The sequence below is a fragment of the Macaca thibetana genome, chromosome 12, assembly GCF_024542745.1.
Source record: "Macaca thibetana thibetana isolate TM-01 chromosome 12, ASM2454274v1, whole genome shotgun sequence".
In the NCBI taxonomy this organism is placed as follows: domain Eukaryota; kingdom Metazoa; phylum Chordata; class Mammalia; order Primates; family Cercopithecidae; genus Macaca; species Macaca thibetana.
This window is the reverse complement of record NC_065589.1, coordinates 71,969,945-71,977,013: the sequence shown is the minus strand read 5'-3', so window position 1 is coordinate 71,977,013 and position 7,069 is coordinate 71,969,945.

The window sequence follows — 7,069 nt, the reverse complement described above, 5'->3', positions numbered from 1 at the left end:
TATTTTGAGGAAGTAATCTGGTCTAGCTCATGGGTTTTGTAAACCAAAAAGTATCCAAGACAAGTCTCAATTAATTTAGAAAGTGGATTTTGCCAACGTTAAGGACATGACCATGACAGCCTCAAGAGGTCCTGAGGACATGTGCCCATGGTTGTCGGGTTACAGCTTGCTTTTATACATTTTAAAGAGACATAATACATCAATCAATATACGGAAGATTTACGTTGGTTTGATATGGAAAGACAGGACAACTCCAAGGGTAGGCTTCCAGGTATAGGTAAATTTAAACATATTCTGATTGGCAATTGGTTGAAATAGTTATTTTCAACAGGAAGGAAATATCTGGATTAGGAAGATGTTGTAGAGACCTAGGTTTTATCAAGCAGATGAAGTCTCCAAGTAGCAGGCTTTAGAGAGAAGACTGTAAATGTTTCTTATCAGACTGAAGGTCTGTGTTGATGTTAATGCTGGAGGGGAATAATGAGGCATGTCCAAACCACTACTTCCAGTCGTGGCCTGAATCAGCCTTTCAGGTGAAGTTTTAGAGTCCCCTGGCTGAGGAGGAAGTCCATTCAGATGGTTGCGGGGGCCTGCAAATTTTATTTTTGGTTTATGTTCTCTCTCTCTTCATAATATCAAGGGGAATTAAAGAAGTATCAAACAAGTAAGGCAGGCATCAAAAGGTGAATAGTGTTCTTACTGCAGTAATGACTGACCCTACCAGTATCTTTCATCTTCAAAGGACCCACAGGTAATAATTAACCCAAGCAATTATTCCCTAAAATTAGGCACCTGCAAAGTTGCTAGAAGGACTCAACTGCAAGGAGACAGTTTGAGGCAGGCCCAGGAAGGCTGTGTTAAGATTATTTTATCTGGAAAAAAAAAAAAAAACGGATTGGCAGCTTACCTTGAGTAAAAGAGGTTTTAGTTAAAAATATATATGTGTGGCCAGGCACAGTGGGTCACACCTGTAATCCCAGCAGTTTGGGAGGCCGAGGCGGGCGGATCACAAGGTCAAGAGATCAAGACCATCCTGGCTAACATGGTGAAACCCCGTCTCTACTAAAAATACAAAAAAGTGTAGTCCCAGCTACTCGGGAGGCTGACGCAGGAGAATGGCGTAAGCCCGGGAGGCGGAGCTTGCAGTGAGCTGAGATCCGGCCACTGCACTTCAGCCTGGGCGACAGATCGAGACTCCGTCTCAAAAAAAAAAAAAAAAAAAAAAAAAAAAAAAAAAAAAAAAAAAAATTAGCCAGGCATGGTGGCGCACACCTGCAGTTCCAGCTACTTGGGAGGCTGAGGCAGGATAATCGCTTGAACCCCGGAGGCAGAGGTTGCAGTGAGCTGAGATGGTGCCACTGCACTCCAGCCTGGGCGACAGAGTGAAACTCTGTCTCAAAATAATAATTATTATTTTATTTATATATGTGTGTGTGTGTGTGTGTGTGTGTGTGTTAATGAAGATGATGGAAATGTCAAAGAAATACAAGAATATCAGTATAATTTGGGCCTTTTATTGAGTTTGCTTGCTGGGAAGATTGTATCCAGCTCCAGAGATTCTCTTTGACAGAGGAACAAAGACAATTCAATGGAGGAAGGATTGTCTTTTCAGCACATGGTGCTGGGAAAATTGGATATCCAACTGTGAAAGTAATCCACCTAAACACATATCTCACACCTATACAAAAATTAAGTCAACATGGATCATAGGCCTATAAATAAAACTGTAAAACTTCTAGAAAAAAAACTTAGAAGAAAATCTGCATGGCCTTTGGTTTGGTGATAAGTTTTTAGATAAAAATCAAAAGTACAGTCCATGGAAAATATTGATAAGTTGGACTTTATCAAAATTTAAAGATTTTGCCCTGTGATTTACACTAAGAGAATGAAAAAACAAGCCAAAGCTTGGTTTCTAAATACGATTCTCCATTCTAAGGAATTCAGGGTGCCTTAAATAAATGACTAACTCTAGGGCTAGAGCAAGAAAAAAATACAAGATGAACCTGAGCATCCTATAGTGCCAGAAAGTACAGGCGTGCTCAAAATACAAAAGGATAATTGCACAACAATGTGAATATATTTAATACCACTTAACTGTACACGTAAAAATGATTAAGCTAGTAAATATTATGTATGTATATTTTACCACAATTTTATTTTATTTTTTAAAGAATGGTGGTCTGTCAAAGGGACACAAAAGCCAACCTGAAAAGCGCTTCCCATGGTCAAAGCCAGTACCATTTAGCAATAAAATGTTGCATTCCCACCAGCAATGAGAGACCCTATCTCAAACAACAACAACGAAAAACCAACAAAGGACAAAATACATATACATGAACCCATATTGATATATAAATGATTTAATAAATAAATAAATGGGAAGGGGCAAAAATCCTTATAGAATTCCAAATTATTTTTGTCATTGTTGTGTTTTTGTTTGTTTTGTTTTTGTTGTTGTTGCTGTTTTGAGACAGAGTCTTGCTGTGTCACCCAGGCTAGGGTGCAGTGGCGCGATCTCGGTTCACTGCAACCTTTGACTCCCAGGTTCAAGTGATTCTTCTGCCTCAGCCTCCCAAGTAGCTGGGACTACAGGTGTGCGCCACCATGCCCGGCTAATTTTTTTTTGTATTTTTTAGTAGAGACGGGGTTTCACTATGTTGGCCAGGCTGGATTTGAACTCTGGACCTCATGATCTGCCCACCTCAGCCTCCCAAAGTTGGTTTTTTGTTTTTTTTTTTTTGAGATTGGGTCTTACTCTGTTGCAGTTTAGAATGCAATGGCACTGGTCACCGCTCACTGCAGCCTCGATCTTCCAGGCTCAAGTGATCCTCCCACCTCAGCCTTCTGAGTAGCTGGGACTACAGGTGTGCACCACCATGCCAGGCTAATTTTTAAATTTTTTATAGAGACAGGGTCTTCCTATGTTGCCCAGGCTGGTCTCAAACTCCTGGCCTCAAGTGATCCTCTCTCCTCAGCCTCCCAAAGTGCTGGGATTACAGGTGTGTCACCACACTCCACCCCAAATTATTTGCATAGATAATCCCCTTCAGGAGGTGGAGCTTAATTCCCCTCCCCCAACACACACACACACACACACACACACACACACACACACACACTCTCTCAAGGATGCCTAGACACGGTGACTTGCTTCCATAGGAAGAAGGGGAACATAGTAACTTTACTATTAAAATGGACAGCATCTTAATGATCAAGGTTAAAATCACCATTAATAAGTCATGTTAATAGCACATACTCCTGATATGATCTGATAAGCATGGGCATTTCACCTCTGTGGTATTCCTCCCCAAAATCCATAACCCCGGTCTAATCATGACAACAGCATACCCAACAGGAGGTATATTCTTTAAAATACCTGGGCAGGGCCAGGCGCAGTGGCTCACGTTTGTAGTCTCTGCACTTTGGGAGGCCAAGGCAGGTGGATCACTTGAGGTCAGGAGTTTGAGACCAGCCTCACCAACATGGTGAAACCCCGCCTCTACTAAAAATTTAAAAATTAGTTGGGCACGGTGGCGCATGCTTGTAGTCCCAGCTACTCAGAAGCTGAGGCAGGAGAATCACTTGAACTCGGGAGGTGGAGATTGTAGTGAGCCGAGAGATTGCGCCCACTGCACTCCAGCCTGGGTGACAGAGGGAGACTCTGTCTCAAAAATAAGCAAACAAAGAAACAAAACCTGAGCAGTGCTCTTTGAAACTCTCAAGGTCATGAAAAACAGGAAAGATTGAGACACAGTCGCAAACCAGAGAAGACAAAGGAGACATGACAACTAATTGTGATGTAGGCCTGGATTGAATCCTGCAACAGAAAAAGAACATTAGTAGAAACACTTGTGAAATCTGAATAAAGTTTAGAGTTTAGCTAATAATGTACAAATGTTGGTTTCTTGGTTTTAACAAATATACTGTGGTTGATGTAAGATGTTAACAATAGGAGAAACTGGGTAAAGGGGACCTATGAGAACTCTCCGTACTGGCTGCAACTTTTCCTTAAATCTAAAATTATTCCAGGCTGGGGAAGGTGGCTCATGCCTGTAATCCCAGCATTTAGGGACACCAAAGCAGGAGGATCACTTGAGGCCAGGAGTTCAAGACCAGCCTGGGCAAACTAGCAAGATCCCTGTCTCTACCAAATTTTTTGTTTTATTTAAAATTATTCCAAAATCAAAATTTTGTCTAAAAAATAAAGACAAAGAAAAATTTGACAATAAAGGTGATGGAAACAACAAAGATATATAAGAAACTGAGCACAATTTGGGTCTTTGTGGCCAAGTCTGATTGTGAAGAGAATTCCTCCCAGCTGTAGAGATTCTTATTCATTATCTGATTACCCACAAAAAAGCAGAAGTTTATTAAACATTGCTCTAATGGGGAAGTTCCCAAACGTGTGTATCAGAATCACCTGGAAACTAATGACAAATACTGGGACCAGGGTCATCGAAGTAGACTAGCACTGGGACTTCTGTATTTTTACAGGTTCCCTGGTGAACCTGATATATACTCCAGCTTGAGAACCACTGGTCTAGTGCTTTTCTGTTGACATTGTCACAAGGTCCTTAGGGTGTTGCTTTGCCAGCTGGAAACCTCTGTGATCAGCAGCACCTCTGCTTGAGTTTTGCTTGCCCCCACTGGGCTTGTCCTGCCCTCTTGGCCTGGCAGGCTGCACTTACTTGTGCTGCCGGCCTGGATCCCACACCCGACAAGGGTGAGTCAGGTGTGAAGCAGTGAGGGGTATGTGAGAGAGCGAGCACAGGTTCTTGCCTCTTTGCACAGTCAGGCACACTGGCTGCTGTGGCAGGGTGGGCAGCTCCAAGCACTGGCACAGGCGCTGGCTCCATGCAAGGCTGCGGCTGGACCAGATATACCGCAAGTGGCTTCCACTGTGGGCACCAGCATCTAGGCGAGGGGAGTCTGGTGGCACCCAAAAGCTCAGAGATGCCAGGAACTGCAGAGCTCCAAAGAAGGTGTTACAGTGTGCCACAGCCCTGGTTCAGGGAGCCCAGAGGTCTGGGCATCCAGAAGGGCTGCAGCTCTTCTCTCCTTCTCATTGCCTGTAGCATGGTGAGTGGGGGGGCGTGTTTTGGGGGGCATGTTTCAGCCCATTTGTGTTACAGCTCTTTCAGTCCTGCTGCCACGCTCTGGCCCACGGCTCCTGGGCTAGCCCAGACCCACTGCTGCTTCCCATCACATGGGGCAGCTGTCTGGAGCCTGCGGAGGGTGGGAGGGCTATAGTGTTGCAGCCCCTTTAGCTCCCACCATAGCTCGGGGAGCCATCCAGGGAAGTGTTACAGCTCCTTTCACTCCTGCCATTTGGTGGGTCCCGAGTTCTTGTCCCATACCCAGGAAGAATGAGGTTGCATGGGCAACTGGAGGGTGATCAAGGCAGAGAAGAGCTTTATTGGGCAACCAAACAGCTCTCAGCAGAGAGGAGACCCAAAGGGGGTAGCTCCTATCCACAAGCAGGTAATCCTGATGAGTCTCTGAGTCTGGCTGAGTCTGGGGTTTTCATGAGCTGAAAAGGGAGGAAGTACATGCTGATTGGTTCATGGAAAAGTCACCATCCAACTGGCCAAAAGGCATCAAGGAAGTTCTCACTCTGGATCATGAACTCCACCTGGAACTGGCAGCCAGGCCCCCAGATTTTAGGCCTGGCCTGAAGATGGGGTTTCACCGGGGACCTGCCTCTTCCCACCTAGGAACCTGTCTGCCTCCTGCCACCATCAACAGGCCATTTGTGGTGCCCAGGCTGTCTGCAGGCCCATGTCAAGCCATCCTCAACACCCCAGCCTTCCTCCCGTGCTCACTGGTGCCCAAAGTCTGAAGGGAGCCGAGGTAGCAGAGGGCTGGTGTCTCAGTACTGTCCCGAGCATACACACACCTGGTTGGGTTGCAACAGTACCTGGGCTCGGCCACAACTGTGTTCCACACCAGAGTGGGTGCTGGGGATGTGGAGAGGCCAGGGAGTGGGAGCAGGCACTTCTGAGCTTGTGGGGGAAAGAGGCTTCCTGGGCCCCTGAGAGCATAGGGATGCCTGGGTCTGGAGCCATAACTGGGCAGCTGCAGCTGCACCGAGGAGTTGGTGGGCTCCCACCCCACCAACTCGGTAAGGCATGGGAGCTCCCACTGGGATCATCTGTTCCTGGCCCCCACGGGCCAACAAGTGCACAGCCCTGGCCACACTTCCCCCACTACAGTTGGCGTCCTTGCAATGGCCACTCCATACGTGTCACCACTGCCATCAACATAACTACTAACATGATCATTCACACATTCAACAGCCATTTATTGAGTAACTATTGTGTGCCAGCTCTTTGTTAGTACGAAGAGCACAGTAGTAGACACTCAGGCAAAGCCCATGCCCTAACGGAGCTTACATTCTAATATGCAAATAAATATACACTGATGGAGTCTCTCCTTGTATTTCCCAGTTCCAAGTCCCCAAAGTGAAAACCTGATTGGTGTAGCTAGTCACTACCATCCACTTGTGGGGGGAGAACCTTTTCTAAAGGCCACCTCATTCAGTGTGAGTGCTGACTGCCTGTATAACAGGGTTCCCCTCTAGTCCAGTCAGCTGTGACTGAGAGTGCATGGCATGTAACGTGGTCTCTCATGTGGTCTCATGTGGTTTGCTCTCTCAGCAAAACAGGCTAGGTTAGGAGATCCCCGTCTGCCCTATCCAATGTGGCCCTTATCCAAATATGGTTGGAACCAAACTTTCTCAGGGTAGTCTGAAGGCAAAAAGATAAGGCTGCACTAGCCAACACCAAGCTGAGTATCACTAATCTAAAAATCCAAAGTGCTCCAATTGGAAACTTTTTGAGTACTGACATAACACTCAAAGGAAATGCTCATTGGAGCACTTTGGATTTTGGATTTTTGGATTAGAGATTCTCAACCAGTAATGTTCCAAAATCCAAAATCCAAAACACTTCTGGTCTCAAGCATTTCAGATAAGGGATATTCAATGTGTATGATAAAAAATGATCCCCCCATCATGAACCACTTATTTACAAGAACTCAGAATTGGCCAGGTGTGGTGGCTCACACCTGT